At 40.6% G+C, this 17,503-nt stretch overlaps 1 protein-coding gene across 18 annotated transcripts in view; it reads right to left on the reverse strand.

The window, feature by feature from the left end:
* The window catches only part of EXOC2 (exocyst complex component 2), a 366,065-nt gene that overhangs the window by 263,580 nt on the left and 84,982 nt on the right, over positions 1 to 17,503 (reverse strand). The window contains exons 1-2 of one of the 18 annotated variants that reach the window (XM_046924345.1): positions 11,827 to 12,181; positions 3,375 to 3,490 (exon numbers count right to left, since the gene is read on the reverse strand). The exons of 15 other annotated variants lie outside the window; for them this stretch is intronic. The gene's annotated coding sequence lies outside the window, so the exon portion shown is untranslated. Of the gene's footprint in view, positions 1 to 3,374; positions 3,491 to 11,826; positions 12,182 to 17,503 lie in introns of those variants that run through there. 2 more of the 18 variants (XM_046924327.1, XM_046924341.1) reach the window with 2 other exon arrangements.

Genomic DNA, 17,503 nt, shown 5'->3' on the forward strand with positions numbered 1-17,503 from the left:
CCTATTTTTAATAGCTGTAACAGGAGTTCAAAGAAAAGCTGCTTTGCCTGGAGCTGCACCTTCCCCAACATGATTGCATCACTAACAGCCACAAGAACCCAACAGTCAATGTAGCAAAACTTTCATATGAACTGTGAAATGTATTCTCATGCTTGAATTCATAAGCAACAACATTAACTGGTCAGACTCCTAGACAGTTGAAGTGATAAACAACCTTTCCCTATTGAGAATTTCCTTTCCCTTTTGAGAGCAAGAGAGACAAATTCCCCAACACAGCTACTGAAGGCAACAAGCCCTATAGGTGTGAAAGTGGCTGGGATAGAAGAAAAAAAAAAAAAAAAACACAATTTGGATGCTGAGCTGACTTGCATCTCATCTTTACAACCAAAATCTCTTTCCTTTTCCATCTGCCATTGTGGATGCCCTACTTTTGGAGATCAACCTGCAGCTGGTTAGGTACAGAAATCTTAACCAACAATGAAAGCACTCTGTCTTATTTAGGTGCGAAAAGAGAGAACATGGTAAACAACTGTGAAAAAAAGACAAGTACAATCTGCACAGCTGAGCAAAGGTATGTCCAAGCTTCAAAGAAAAATGATATAGGAAACTGCACAGACCAACGCTTCAGTCCATGCAGGTCACATGAGCACCAGAAAAACCAGTTGTCTGCATCAGATCACCCCTCACCAAGAATGGCTGTACAACCCAGTATGTAGATGACCAGGCAGATATGCCTCTGAAATAAACAGCTAAAATTATTATTGCAATTAATTGCTTCCGAATTCCTACGTCTTGTATATTTGAATGTAAACAGACAGAGAACTTCACTTTTAAAACTTGGAGTTCTCTCCCCTCCAGTACATACACTCAAAGCACAACTATTTAAACTGCAAGATCCAGAATGACAGATTCAAAGCAAATTTCAAGTGTCATGAGATCAAACCACAGGGAACATTCCCTACAGTGACAATCATGTGAGAGTTCAATATAGTACACCCGACGAGACTATTCAGGCAAGCATCCAGACAGTGAATGGGGCATCTCTAACTGTAATGTATGCAATAAATACTGTTGGTTGTGAAAAGCACTTTGCTGCAACAAGATTACAGATAGTAATACTATGTTTGGGTCAAGAAGAAGAGTAAATTTTTACTTGTTAAATAAGCCTTATTTGTAAAACTTTGCCTGAGGCATTTGCTTCCTTCCAAAGGCTCAGCAGTTTTTAATATACTCTTTCCCTTACAGAAGTACTTTTGTTCTTAAATTTTGCTGAAGAATTGGGCTATGTCAAAGTAATAAGAGTCAACAGCACCACTCCCACCTTTTTCAAGATCTTTTTTGGTGTTATTCTGATGCCTCGGGAGTCTCTTCAGCATTATAATAACCCACTTACATATGAACAACTCGTAGTTGTCATCAAGTGATGTTTCATATCTCCAGGCTTCCTGTACCAAGAAAGCTTGAGGCTTAGTCTCCGTCTTTCTCTGATGTGGGGTAGTAGTGCTTTCCTGTAAACTACTTAAAACTTTCCTTTCTAATAAACTGAATTGACAGCTCTTTGCAATTGTCTACACACAGTACCACGATAAAGGTTTATGCGTGCGTGACTCAGTGATTTGAGGGGAGTGCTTGCTGGATCAAAGTCCATTGCATATACAAGTCCTGCCACTTCAGGAACCCCCTTGTGCAACAGATTCTGCAGCGTTACTGCAGGATTATTCTGCAGTTTGATACTGCAGTATCAAAGGACAAGCGCAAGGATATCTGCAGCTAGGAGAGGGAAGGAGTGCTCAGCAATGGTGAGGAGAGTCCAGTGCCTGTCACTAGCCCTCATCCATCCTCTGAGGGGGAAAGGGGAAAAGGGTCATCATCTGGATAACCAGAATGAGATTAGGTTGGAATTCCATTACCAGACATTTTCAGTAAGGAGCTGGGAGACATAAACTTGCTGCTTACCATTATTTGGACTGGCTTTGCAAACATTCACTCTGCTTTTTGGTAGATGCCGTTTATCTACTATTACAACTCTGGCTTCAGATTTGCTGAACGATAACTAGGAACTGGATAGTAGGAGACACTATGAGGAAAGATGTTTTTCTCATACAGGCTTGGATCTAGTAAAGCAACAAAGAAACCTCACAGATTTCAAACAGGAATGCAGATGACACAGTTCAATTCTCTTTTTCTCAACCTGGATTTCATTTTCTTTTTATTCTGTTAAGCTTTTTTTCTGCCCAAAATCTAACAGATTTCACTCACAGTGTGCAGCCCCTGTGACTAGAAAATCTTCTAAACTATTACTTTTGACCTCCAGTATCTCATAAGTTATTGTATTTCATGCCATTATTGAATCAAGAGTTTTGATTTAACTAACCTGTGTTCTCCAGGAGGATTTCTGATCTAGATTAGAAAGAACCAAGGACAGATCAGGATACAGTCTAGTTTGTTCATAGTCCCCCACTTTGAACTGAAATGTTCTCTTCTCTGCATCTTAAGAATACCTGGATACAGCTTTCAGACACTTGTGGTCATTAGGCTATTGATTCTTCCAGAGAGAGGCAACCTCATAAGGAATTAATTGTTCTTTGGAAGGCTATATTTTATTGCCACCTATATCATACCACTGTATTTTAAACTAGAAATTCTTATGATTCTTATCTCATTTACAAAGAAAATGACAATAACTTGAAATCAGTTCAGAAAGGATTGAGAAGGCATGCTGCTTGGAGATTGATTTAAAATAGAATCAGAATTGTTTACGGTGGAAAGACGCTTAAGATCATCAAGTACATCCATCATCTAACACTATCAGGTCTACCACTAAACCATGTCCCTAAGCACCACATCCACACATCTCTTAAATGCCTCCATGACTCGCAACTCTACCACTTTCCCAGGCAGCCCATTCAAGTGCTTAACCATGCTTTCCATAAATAAATTATTTCTGATATCCAGGAAGATATCCTCTCCTGGTGCAGACTGAGGGTGTTGCCTCACATCCTACTACTTTTTGCTTGAGAAAAGAAGCCAATACCACCTCGCTGCAATCTCCTTTCAGGGAGTTGTAGAGAGTGGTGAGGTCTCCCCTCAGCTTTTTTTTCTCCAGAATAAAACCAAGTTCCCTCAACAGCTCCTTGTATGCCTTGTCTTCTAGGACAATTTGTTCAACCTATTCTTTCTTCATTTTTACCACTATGAATGGTCTGTTGAAGGACAAACATTCAGATTTTTAAGCAAACCCTTTATGGAGAAGTCTCAAATACCAGCCATTAGTTAACAGGTACCAGCTTTACCAACACTCACAGACAGCTTGAAAAATCACAAAGGTTTGGACATATTCTTGCATGACCAATGTGAAAAAGGTGCTGTTTTACCTTTGTGACAGGGGGAGAAGGCAGCTCTTTCAGCATCCAGTCTGCCACGAAAGCAGGTGGGGGAAGGTGTCTCTTGCCGTTGTTGGAAAGATCTGCTTCATGGTTTCCACACCAGGCTGGAAGAGTGAGAAACACCAGCTACGCGGTTCTAGCAGAACTAGAGCTGATGGGATGTTACACCTCATCTCCTTGGGGCCATGAGAGACCCCACTAAGTCCGAATAAAGAGAATTTTTTAGGTATGTGGGTATGTTGAGTGCAGACTGCACTGCATTTTGGAGGGGCAGAAAGAAGTTTCCCAGAATCCTCCAATAATAAGTGGAGTTAGGGAGGGAGTGTGAAATCCATTTGTGTAATTCCTGTTTTCCTTTGGGTTTTCTTTTTCAACTTCTCTAGCGTCCTCGGGCTCATAACAGGGTTTAAATTGCCAAGATACTTTCAGGAGTTCCAAATCCTTCTGCTTATAAGGAAAACAAAGACTGCCCTCTTACCCCTTCCCTAGGAGGAAAGGGGACACACGTACAAATACAAGGATGAAAATCTCTTAGCTTTTTATCCAGACCTGTTGAATTGGGAAACATAATTGCTACAGCTCCCTAGTCTCAGCGCAGCTGGTGGGACCACTTCACTGCTCCTCCCTCCTTATTCCTATCACTACTATCCCTGTTTTTCACTTGCAGCAATCAAATAAAATACATTTGTAAGGGAGTCATGTGCTGATGGGAAAGGGTACATGCAGCTGCTCACATGATCTCCTCCTTCACACCTGTCAATAATTCCTGATCATTCCTATTTGGTTGATACAGCTCAGTAACAGCAAAAGAGAGCTGAACTGCTCACAGATGAAGTGTTCCAACTTTACTGGGTTTGATGAGATCGTCCAGGTTTGTTGTGGCCTTCAATACTTAGATAAACACTTACACAGATGTTTACAAGCTCATTTCATGTTCCTGTCAGAATAGCAAGAAGTCATTCTGTGATTCACCAGGCTGGCTTTCCTATCTTTCTCTATCTGACCCTACTGTTCAAGTTATTTCATATAAACTACAGATGTTACACAGACCTCAGCAATCCACTCTCCACTCCCTTCAAGATGTCTAAACAACCTCCTGATGCACTAAGTAGAGCGCACATACCACAGTGGCGTTTGTTCATATTTAGCTCCCCAGCAAAATGTTTTGGCTCTCACATGCAACTAATACAGTTAAAAAAATCTTTTTTTTTTTTTTTTCCATGGCACTCCCAGACAAATGCCCAAGTCTCTCTGTTGAGACAAAGACACATGGGTGAGGTACTGACCCTCACTGGTGCAATCATGAGAGCTCACTGGTGTGCTGCCGTGTGCTGCCAGTGACAATGGGAAACGAAACATTTTGCAGAGGCCCAATATGCACAAATGTAAGCTCTTCAACAGGTATAGAAAGAAGCATATTCCAGAAGCCATCACACCTTTGCTATAAAAACAGCACCTCTGATAACAGGCGGATCTCATATCACCCCTATTTCATCTGCTTACAAGAATCTCTTCTACCAGTTACTCTTGCCTTCCAAAGCATCTCTCCACCCTGGCGAAAGTGAGCAAGCAACACAAGAGCAAACAATAAACTGTGACCTCTTTTACTCCATCCACTTAATACATAACAGACTTTGCATTCTTGCAAGACTGTCTGGAAACTTACTGGCTTTGCTTTGTGTCTACTACAGCTTGTCTATGGCTTAGCAGAAAAAACATCAGATGTACATGTCCACATAAACATAAATCTGTATATATTTTCAGCCAATTTATAGGTAGCTATGTATATATATAAGTACGTGTACATAGGCAAATCTCACATGGGAAATTTGCCCAACTGCAGGGAGAACAAAAATCTAACAAAGAGCTGACCCATCTGACCCCTGGCATACCTGCCTTTTGTAGGAGGGGGCTGTTTGTTTAAGGAGATGTTTTACAGATGATTGTATCTTTGAGACACAACCACGTACACACGCTGCTGGTTTTAAGAAAGCTAAACTTGCAGAAGTGAAGACGGGAATTCTTGGGAAAAAAGAAAAACTTGCTCTGACAAAGCCAGTGCTATTATGCTTTATCAGCTTCACAGGTATGTTTCCAAAGGACACTTGGAAAGAGCTTGTGAAAAAAAAAATGTTTATGCAACTTTTGTGTAAACTTCCTTTAAAAGCCCTGGAGTTCATAGATGTTGGAGGACACAGGAAAGCACCTGTCCACCAGCGCTCCTCACCTGATTAGAGGCTTTGTCACCCCTTGGTCACCATAGAACAGATGCTTTTTCACTGCCAGACACCAGATACACCCATTTGACCCAATCTGATGAACTACGCAACCATCGAAATGTTAACAAAAGGATACTTCATCACCCCTAGGAAAAACTGCCATGTGATTTCAGATTCCTATCTCATTTGTCCTTCAGTAGATCATCTATCACCTTTCAAATAACCATTTTTAAAAGAAAGATCACCATCCTACCTACCTACCCATGTTAGACAAACATATTTGGTGGTCTTTTCATCATAAGCAGCAGTTAAGGAAAAGATTCACCAGGAAATATCGGAAAAAAGAAATAAACACCCTTCTGGAGTCTTTTGCTTTCATTAAGCCTTCGTACCATTCTTGAAAATATCTCTGGAGTGAGTTTAGGTTTGGGTTTTGTAACGTCATTAACTTCAGTGCTTTGACATGTGCACAGTGCTCACAGGCCTAGATCTCAAACCACTTTGTAGAAGCTTGTAAATAACATTTTTTCCTTCAGCCTACAAGAAAACCAAGGCCTAGAGGCACGCTGAGGATGCAAGATGTTTCAACAACCTGTACTGTGAATGCTTAACGTACTGAAAATAAGAGAGCTTGCATTTTATACCATTCTAACTTTTTGGAACAATAATCATCATAAAGAGAGTCTGCTACCCTTCTGAAGAATTGTCCTTCAATTGGTGTTTCTTTTCTCAGTAGTTTCAGTCAGAGGTCAAGCAGTTCTTAATAATAGGAACAATGAACATTCGGGGGGAAAAAAAAGTTACAAGAGTTTATGGAAAACATAAAAAACTAAAAGGAGGAAGAGAACACAAGTACTCTTGTCTTGCTCTAGGGCTTGTTGTTTATCCTGCCTGAATTTAACCATCCCTTGTAACAATCAGCCCAGCCCAGCTTATCTCTCTAGAGACAATACTTTTCGGCGTTAGTGCCAGCCAACCTGATTGCAATCACCAACCTGAATTCAGACCCAGTTTATAGAAATTGCAAATTGAATTTTACCAGCAGCAGAATGAGCTAACACAAACACTATCATGAAGCCCTGCCCTTTGTCAACACTGCACTCCTGTCTCCAGTCCTGTGTAATGGATTTGTTATACGTGTTCCCACATAACTTCCAACTACGCTAAAGAAATTATCACTTCATTTCATCATATCAGCATTAAAGTGCCAAAGAAAAAGGACTGCAGCTTGACGGCTAGATCAGAGAAGGAAGACATTACACTCCAGGTATTAAAGAGAATTTGTACAGAAATCAAGAGTGGAAGATTTTGGACAAGGGTGAAAGAGGGAATTCTGGCCCACTAATAGTAGGGATCTGAATGAAAACAGGTAACAGCAAAGGTAGTGAAGTAAATAATTAAGGACACACTCTATCTGCAGTTAACATCATAGCTTTTAAGATTATTGATGGAATACTTCACTCAAAATATTGGTGAAATCTTGCTTCCTTTATATATTTGTACCAGCCCATTTTCCCAGGAAAATCAGATCAAATGTTCTATCACGAGTGGGAAAAAGTGGGCCACTGTAAATTCAATTGCAATTAAAAAAAAAAAAAAAAAACAACTTCAGAAGTTAATTGAATTGCAATGAATAAAGAGAAAGGAAACACTGGTTACATGATGATATTTGCCACTCCAGCCAAAGTTTGTTGAAGTTTTTTGTCAAACCTTGAAAAAGGGTGGAATTTTTCCCTTGGAAAGTTTTTTCTTATTTGAAAAGCTGAAGTAACTTCAATTAAAATGGATACATGAAAAAGCATATTACAGAAAATGAAAAATCCTCTTTCTCTTCCCATTTTCTTCTGGCTAATAAGAATGGAAAGTTCTAGAAAATGTAATTAATTTGGGAATTGTCTTTTTTTTACCCCAAAATTATTTTGCTCATTTAAGGAAAAAATAATAATAATAATGAGGAGAAAACATTTAAAACCTGTCTTTGAGAGGACAGAAAGTATTAAACATTAAGATCCTTCAAAAGAAAAAAGGCTTTTCTTAATTCTATATTTTTTTCCTCTGTGAAGTAAGTTTTGACACTGAAGTTTGATGTTTGATATTTTCATACTTGAAAGAAAATAAAAAATAATAAAACCAAAGTTCTTTCATGCCTAACAATGCTTCTGACATGGCCATAGTTTGCACACGAGAACTCTGCTCATCCCCAACAGAGCAGGAGGATTCTTACATCCCTGACATCTTGTGGTGCTGTATGTGAGAAGGAAGGGAGAACAGACAGCTGTTCACTGCAGCAATGTGGAAAGCCTGCACAGATCCCTGCTGCCATTGACTCCTGCTTGTCAAACTCACAATTGCACAGCTAATATTGTGGCTTCTGAGAGGGAGCAAATGCTCCCCTGATTCTGCATCTGGATCTCCACCAGGCTACAAGCTCACCTTGCTACAGCGAGGAACAGCACTAAGATTCCACAAAGGGGGAAAAATAAAATAAAATCGACCTACACCCTACTAGAGAGCTGAGAGGAAATAAAATGGCGCCTTCTAAACTGGCATGCCTCCAAAGGGCAATAGCTGAGCTTTACTCTTTCAGTTATTCCCATTACAAAAATAAAATTATCAGAAATGTTTATTCAAGAGTGAATAAAACGCTTGAATCAGATAGGCTTTATCTGATAGCAAGGTAATGACTGACTACCAAATCACATGGCAGCAAAACATTTTTCGTAGATGTGGTAATGTGCCCTTACCTGAAAACCTCTGATTAAACAACGGAGGAGTGGGGGGAGACCACAGATAAGGACAGAGAAATCACGTAACACAGCAATAGTAGCAACACAGAAAGGTACACTCAGAGGGGAAAAAGCATTTGGGCATCCTCCTACAAAAGGATTTTTGCCTCTACTCTGTTCTGTAGTCCTACGGCCTTTCAATTAAGTGCCCCTTGATTTAGTTTATGCGGACACATGAGTGTGACCAGGCATTTCTCCATTCCATTTTATTTCTGTAGCTCCTATTGCAGGCAATGACAGCTTCCACGAGGCTTTTATTATTTACACAAAAAATAGCGAACAGGTTTGTTATTTGTGATCTTACATAACAAATCTTGTATAATTAATCTAGAAGTTTCAGTTGGACTCCCAGGAAAAAAGAAAAAAAAAAAAAAAGGAAGAGGAAGAAAAACCCTCTGTGTTCTCAGGGAACATTCCTAAAAAAATTGTTATACAATTACACAGCAGTAAAGTTTACAAGAAGCAATTTACTTTCTCTAAATTCAATATACTTTAAGTTGCTGGAAATTTTCAATCCTATTGTATTGCAGCTGCTTTAATGCTCTGTGGAACTAGCAATTTCATTGCTAACCATTAATCTTCAAACATTTTTAGAAACTCATAAGAGTGAGCCTAGAAAGCCACGGTATCAGAGGAAACAGGGATGAAACAGACTCTGAGAGGTCATCTATGCAGGATCAGCAGTGCTCAAACCACCCTAGCAGGCATTTGTCTAATATATTCATTAAAAGTTATAGTGGTGTACGAAGGAATGCGAAGTAAATTTCTAACAGAGACCAAAGAATCTGAGATCCGTTCTGAGAAATACTCCAAAAAATACTTTCCTCACCTGTTAAGCTCAGTATAAACATGTTTACAGGGTGGAAGATGTTTGAGCTATTAGCCACCAAATAGCGTGAATCTCAGCAGGTGGGTAATTCACCTCTTATTTTGGACTTTGGGTAGCTCTTTGCAATTCTGCAGCTTCTTTGCCTGATACTGCCAGTCACAGCAATGGGATCATACCACAACACGTAAGTGTTGCAGTAGAACCTGACAGCTCATTGGCAGAAGAGGGCGCTTTCAGAAGCTGAAGACATTTCTGGAAGAAAGTAGGTTTTTATATGAGCTTGGAGACATCCTTGGCAATTTTTATGGCAAAAACTTCACTGTGCATTGTTCACAGATCAGTGCTTTTCAAATGGTTTCCCTTCACCAATCAACCAATGTACTACACAGTCTATAGAAAGAAAAAGGATCAGTCATAGAAAACTAAGAGAGTTCAATAACCCACGAGTGAACTTGGAGAAATCAAAATCTACTGCTCCTACTGGTCTGCAGCTGCTTCACTGTGACCAGTTTCCTCCCACCTTAAAGCATTCATATGTCCTACACAGCTATACATCTGTATTAGGTAATCCCTAACCTTAGAATCATAGAATGGCCTGAGTTGAAATGACCTCAAAGATCATCCAGTTTCAAACCGCCTGCCATAAACAGGGTCACCAATCACTAGACCAGTACCCCCTTAGAAGATAACCTGAATACCTCCACGACATCACTCAGTCAAAAAGGTTATAGTTATACTGAAATAAAGCATTTCAGTTCAACACCAAATGCCAGTGACACTTTTGTCACACATTACTCCTCAAAATGCTCAGTCTTACGGTGCCCATGCAGAGGAGACTGCCTTTTAACAGTGATTTCAGGTGAGGTGCACAACTTTTGCATGAGGAAAACCAACTGCTTCCATGGGAGAGGGGCTCTCCAGGCAGCCCACTCTGTGTCAACTGCTGTGCACTTTGCACAGTAGCTGAGCCTGGTCCCCTAAGAAGGGCAGGGTGCCTCTTTCCCGCTGAACTGGGACACAGGGTCAAGAACAGCACTACAGTCTGCAAGACAGGTCCTCAAAATGGGTTTTCCATGTTCTGATGTAGCTTTCCTGAGACCTTTCATTTCAGGGCATCTGTTAAGACAGCCTTTGTAATTGCCTGCAGAGTACCCTCTCCTGTTGACACATGCGGGTCCAAGCATATAAATTTTTATATATATACATATATATATATGTATATATATATTATTGAGGGATTATTTCCACTGAATCAATAACAAATTGGAATGTTCTTGCCATGATTTTCACTATCAGCCTCACAAACAACCTCAGGTTCACCAAGGTGAAGCCATAAAGAGAGATTCTATTTTACTGCTCAAATAACCACTGTGAAGAGAGGCTGGATATTATTACAGTTACACATTGCACACATATCTGTTCCACTGCAAAATGCAATTCGTGTTACATAAATGCATTAGCAGTATTGCAGTTATATAATGTAACAGCCAAGAAAGTGAAGGATGACCCTAGCAAGGAAAATATGAATCAGCTTGCCCTATCAAGTAGCTTTGCAACAAATTATACCAGCCTACAGATTCCTTTTAGTCAACCAGAAATTGCTCATCAGAACACAAATAACTGACATTTGAGTCAGAAATTTCACTGAAATGAACATTTTAACATTACCAATTAAAGAGGATGAAGATATTTCTGTAACTTTAATAAGAAAAAGAACATCTGCGATTTGATTAAAAAAAAAAGAAAATCCAGAAATTAACTTATCCCCTGCTTCACAGAGAGGTTTCTTGATTGGAAGTACACCGTGTTCTCCTCCCTAACTGGTTCCACGCACTGCTCCAAATGCTAAGTATCTATAGAACAGCTCCAGCTTTGAACTATACTAATGACCAGACATCAAGCAATTTTCTCTGGGTCTGAAAACAATTTCACTTGGATTGAATTATCTAAAAGAGACACTTGCTATGTTAAAAAATAAATAATAATTAAAAAAATACTGCATTTGCTATCTGGTACAGTTCAGTACAGGACTATTAGATGGACACAAATGATTTTGGCAAAGCCAGTGTGGCTCATGAAGTACTTTGCTTTTGCTGTAGAACCCAAACATTCACAGTAGACTCAGGTATGCCTGTTCTTTGATGCAGTGTGCATTAACCTCCTACTTTGTATGCTCATCTGAGGAAGTACACAAGAGGAAGAAAACAAGTGAACCAAGAAAAATCTGGACACCTTTTGGATAAATCAAAGATTACTGCCTGCGCGGCTCACTCGCCTGTTACATTTAGCAATGCTAACACAGACAGCATGATGTCTGTTAAAGATATGCTAACCGTATTCTCATGAGCACAGAAAATAAGCCTTGATGGTTAAAACAATTAATAACTTGTAGTAGACACCAAACGCCTACAGAAAATGTTTCTTGTAATACTTTCTGTATTCTCCCTGCTAATCAGGCTTCAGTATTGCAAAGACTATTTCATAGACAGTTTCTTAGGCAATAATGCTTCCTTACTCCATGTTGTAGCATTTTTAGCATAAACTCAGAGGGGAAAAATGCTTTCCGCAAGGCTTGGTTCTATTCCAAAGAAAAGGAAAACACCTACTTGGCCTTCTTGAGTCTTGAAATAGGACCTTGGAAGCTGGAGCCAGAGTGACCTGGAGTTTGTCAGGTGCAAGTTTGTCAGCATGCAAGTTCCAGTGGGCTTATACACTTGCTCTTCCTCTTGCACCCAGGAATAGTTTTTGGCCTGCTCACTTAACCCATTGCCTCACATCTCAGCAATAGATTCCAGGCACTAAAACTTCAACTGCATTTAGAAACAGAGGTTTAATTTGATTTGTCTGGGTCTGGATTTTAGACACTTGCCTTCTACATCGCTCACTAACAGATCTCTGCTCAGCAGTCAGTACCTCCTAGTCCCTAATGCTCTTGGAACTGAGAGTTCAAACTGGTGGTTTTTGCCTGCTAGAAAAGTTTCAAACACAGCAGATAAGCAGAATATTCAGGTGGCTGATCTGCAAGGAAATGAAAAGCAGTTCCTCCAAATTAAGTTATCAGAAGAAACTGCTTACTTGCAGCATTAAACCTGCTGACAATGTACGGACTGAAGTTAGAGCCATTTGTTTATTTTTGTGCAACTATAATATAGGAGTGCCCTGTCAAACTGGAGGATGGAATTAGCAATTAGTGTCACTTGGCTTCACTGTTTAGTATGCGTGCACGAAGAGGCACGACAACAGATCCAGACGGATAACACAAGGAAACAGTTGGTACATGGTGGGATCAGTACATTGTGCAATTTAAACAAACAGTGTCAAATATCAAGAAGGATGAGTCACGAGCATGCGTATGATCTCCCAGGTTCATTAGAGAGCAGATTCAGATCCCCATACTTCTTCCACAAAAACACGGCTATCCTCTTCCAAGGAAAAATTATTCCATCTTTTGTGTAATGTTCAACACGGCAAAGGGTATAGCCTTTCATGGACATGTTATCAGGCAACCTATGATGAAATTTGACTTTCTGCACTGATTTCAGAAACAGAGGATCCTGTATAATGGCATCATGCCAGAAGGTATAAGCACTCAGTACTGCAGGGCAGCAGTATTTCCATTGCGTGTTCAAGGTGTGAAATTACCATGTAGGCAGAAACATGGGGTAGATAGGAAACTAATTCAAATGACAACTAATAACTGTTCCTTCCTATTAATTTAACCCCTACGAATTACAGTTCTGTGGAAGATATGCAATCCTCATAAACTCAAACCTGAGGGAAGACTGTTAATGTTTACAATAAGGCAGAATGAAGAGTCTTAATTCCCAGATTTCAAACTGATTTGGTCAATCCTGAAAAAAAGCAGCAAGGCTCCCAGGTTTGCTGTTTGATTAGAGATCATTTTACCTCACTAATATCAAACATTTATTTCCAGGGGACACTTAAAAAAAAAATCCATAGACTTTGTCCCATCTCTGTCTCTCTCATTGCTTGAATAATCTACCTGTAGTCATAGTTAAGCATTCCCCAAAAGACAAAGGATAATACAGTCAAGCACATTAGTTACTCTGAAAGTAATGCCTCCTGTTTATTTCCATGAAAACTATAACAGATAGAAAGAGCGTACTAACACTATTTGATAGAGCAAATTCTCAGCTGCAAAATACTACTTTTCAACAGAGTTACCACCATCAGCTATGAATTTCTACCAGCAGTAAACAAGAGTCTGCATGCTGTGCTCATAAAAATCTGCACAAGTGGAGGTGACCTGCTGTTGCTGTCACCACTGCTGAAACGCACCACCCACCATCTCACTGTGCTCACATCCACTGGTTGGTCTCCGGAAATGTTTAGCAGGTGTCAATAAATGCCAATGGGTACCATGTTTTCCATGTGGAGGAATTCAATTACCCATCTTTGCTTCATCCACACTTCCATGCCAGATGCCATTTTGTAAGACTGCCACTCTGCTGCCATCTGTTGCACAGTAACAAAGCATAAGGGAGTGTTAGTTCAGCCTCTACTGCCATAAAATCAACATCCATCACCGACATGGTGGGTTGACATAGTAAAATAGGAGGCATTACTTTTGGAGCAGCCCTTGTACATGTACATACACATGGACTTACCTAGGTAGAATGACTCTGTGTTTGTACAGTAGTACCACGCAAGAGATTAAGAGAAAATCACATCATTAAGAATGAGGGATAGATGTGTAAATCCCCACAAACACTGCCAGAAATGTACTTGCTTAACCATCCGTCGTGTGCTTGAGAGATACGTTGCATCAGTGATCAAAAGTACATGTCACAAAACCGTCTGGAGGAACAACTTTTCTTCAGCCTAAGAACACAAACTGTTTCCTTGTGCAGTATTTCACCATTCATAGAAAGACAAATATTGTCACTGGCTGCCCTACTAGCAAACAATCTTCTGATTTTAGGCATCAAAGATTTTAAAGGCATTGTAAAAACTTAAAATCCTTATGAAAACTGATAGATTATTGCCAGATTCATCCAGGACAGTGTTTAATCTGCCTGAAAGATCTGAAGGAAAACAGCAACGGGTTTCTGTATGGCATGAGTTCTCTGTGTTTCATAGCTTTCCAAGCTCTGCTATGTAAGATCCTTGGCTTATACAGTCTGATAGCATTTTGCTTGGTCAGCTAGGCTATACACAAAATAATCCAATGGAGTCTGTGGTACATGGATACCTAATCACATGTGGATCACTTCAGAGATGTGCTGCACCAAACACGACTCTCTTCTTTGTCATGTGTCTATATATCACATGAAGAGAAAATTATGTGCTTTTCCAGACTGAATTGACCAAGTACCTCTGTTCTTGTAAAACAGATTTTTATTTCTATGTTTTACTCCAGCAAAAATTGTAGAGGAAGATTGCTATGTTTTTCTTGATCACAAGCAGAATGCAACAAATCACTGAACTCCATCCTGAGGAAGCTACAATACAATTACCATCTCCTCAACCAGTTCCTCAGCTCACCAATTAGCTAACCAAATTAGGATTTGATTAGTCTTTAGTTGTAGGATTAGTTTCTACACAGATTAGTCTTACCTGATATATCTATTGTGAATTAATTTTGTATTTAAACTTGTTTCAGTGTCTGTATATCTATCTATACATCAGGTATGTTCTAGCTCTACAACCAGAGGTAAGGCTAACCTGGGTTAAATCCAACTTCATTCTCTTCTCTATTCTACGTTGGGGTCCTTTTCTGCTGTTGTACAAACGGCTATTCTGGTTATGGTACAAAACACCTCCATTTAAAAACAAAAGAGCTGCTGGAAAACCAGGGGAATGGCAGCAGGCATGGCAAGCTAGGAGTCCAAAACTATACATTCTGACAAAGAAGCTATATGTGATACTGCACTTCTTTCCAAGAGTACAAATTTCCAGAAAAGTTAGAGAATGGAAGCAGGAAGATCCTGAAGCATCTATGTCTGTCATCACGTTACATGGCAAGCTTTTGGTAGTGGGAGGTGAAGGGATGGCCTCTGTGAGTAGATCCCAGCATTACCTCATGTCAGATCAGAGCCAGTTCCAGTCAGCTCCAAAAGGAGCTGGTTGTGTCTCTGTGAGAGCAGATTTAAGAAAGGTTTAAGAACACTGAACAGCAGCTGACAGACAGGAGTGAGAAATGTGAGAGAAGCAGACCTGCAGACCCCACAGTCAGCGCAGCCGGAGGGCAAGAGATGCTCCAGGCACACAGCAGCAGTTTCCTGCAGCACAGGAGAGACCCACTGAGGAGCAGGACATCCCCCTGCAGCCCAGGGACACCACACACAGCAGATCTTCACAAGCAGCCATGTTGGATCCTACACACAGCAGTGGATGAGGCCCTGAAGAAAGAACAGCCCATGGATATCCCCCAGCAGGAACAGCACAGGTGGAGCTCCAGCCTGTGGAGAGCAGCCTGCGGTGGGGTAGGAGGGCTGGAGGAGCCACCACCCATGGGGACTTTTGTGGAGCAGTGCCTGAAGTGTGGACACCATGGTACAGAGCCGTGTTGGAGCACTGCTTAGAGAGCTACAGCTTGTGGGAAGCCTATCTGGGATCAGGTCAGGAAGGATGACATCCCGTGGGAAGGACCCAAGAGGACCCAAGGGTAGAGAGAGGCCATGAAGGAGTAGCAGAGATGAAGCGTTATAAACTGTCCACAGCCCCCATTGCCCTGCACCACTAGGAGCAAAAGAAGGTGGACGCGAAGAAGGTGTTTATAGTCTGCTTTTTGTTCTTACTTAATTTGCTATCAGTAGGCAATAGATTACATTAACTTCCCTTATACTAAGTTTGTTTTGTCCATAATGGTAAGTGGTAAGAGACCTTCCTGTCCTTATTGCAGCCTATGAGTTCTTTTTCCATCACGTTTTCTCCCTGTCCTTTTGAGCAAAGAGAATGAGAGAGCAGTGTGGTGGTGCTGAGCTACTGACTGGTGTTAAGGTCACTCTCCTGGACAGCACATCAAACACAGCACGTTCTGTGACCCTGAGAAACTTCACCATAACCTTTGCCTTCTGGTCTTCAGAAAACACAAACCATACCTAAAGGGTTAAATCGCTACAACTACAAGAACCCTTAGAATAAGTTCTGCCCAGCTCTCCAAAAATCCACTGTATTCCACATACAGGGAAATGCAAGACATACTACAGCCTTAAGGGTTTTCAGCATTTATTGCCTAGTTTCTGTCTCTTTTAATAGCACAGAATAAGTAACAAGTGTCCATCTTATCACACTGAGGTGCTGTCCAGTTGGAAGGCACCTGCAAAGTTCATCAAGTCCAGACCTTGGCCACTTTCCCTTTTTGATCTGTGATGAATGCGTATAATCCACAATGACTGAATAAAAGAGGGAGAAATTTAGATTAGTTTTTGCCTCCTTACACTGGTCTGCCCACAAGCAGGCTGTGGCTTATTCACATGTATTGCCTGCTGTGTCCTGACAGAGCATCCAAATTTGTTGTAACTAGCTGGTATTTGTAATTCAAGCTACATAGACAGGTCACCTGTAATATTATGCTTCTCTTCCCTGATGAATTAACCCTAGAAGCTGGCTACTGGTGGGAATACTCATGGTTCCGCATTCGTCATCTGCACTAAACACTCACGGCTTTCTTGAACTTTCCTGCCAGTAAACACTCACTCGAGAGCTGGAACACAAAGAAAGAATTTGCTAAAAATTTCTAATGAGCCTTTGAAAGTCATTTGTTTCATGTTTATGACTAGCACACTGAGTTCCTGACCTGGTCAGACCTTAAGGTGGTACCACAGAGTAAATGTTAATTTGCAACAAATAACATGTAAGAAAATTGGCCTCATTTGACTCATCCAAATGCCCCAAGAAAGGGCTGGTTCCGGGGCTCTTCTCCGGGGTAGCAAGCCAAGAAACTCAGTGCTGTACCACTTTTATCTCAATATTTCCTTCTGCATCTTCAGTCCAGGTACAACCTATGTGAGAGCCTTCCCTATAAATCTGTGTGAAATTTTAGCGCACAAACATTTACTGATTACAAGGTCTCACATCCCTTAGACTACCTAATTTCTCACTCTCTAGTTCTCTGCTTATCAAGGATTACCTGAAACAGATTATCTTCAGGAATACACTGGCCAGACTCCCTCTCTAGTCAGTGTAAAGAGCTATCTCTAGTACCAGATTCAATCTTTGTATTTCAGAAACATAAGAACACTGCTTCCACCTATTTTCTATAGCCCAGATCAAGCTTCTCAATCAGACTAAGTCTTGGATGTAGAGGCAAAATGTTCT

Source organism: Gallus gallus, chromosome 2 (genome assembly GCF_016699485.2).
Source record: "Gallus gallus isolate bGalGal1 chromosome 2, bGalGal1.mat.broiler.GRCg7b, whole genome shotgun sequence".
In the NCBI taxonomy this organism is placed as follows: domain Eukaryota; kingdom Metazoa; phylum Chordata; class Aves; order Galliformes; family Phasianidae; genus Gallus; species Gallus gallus.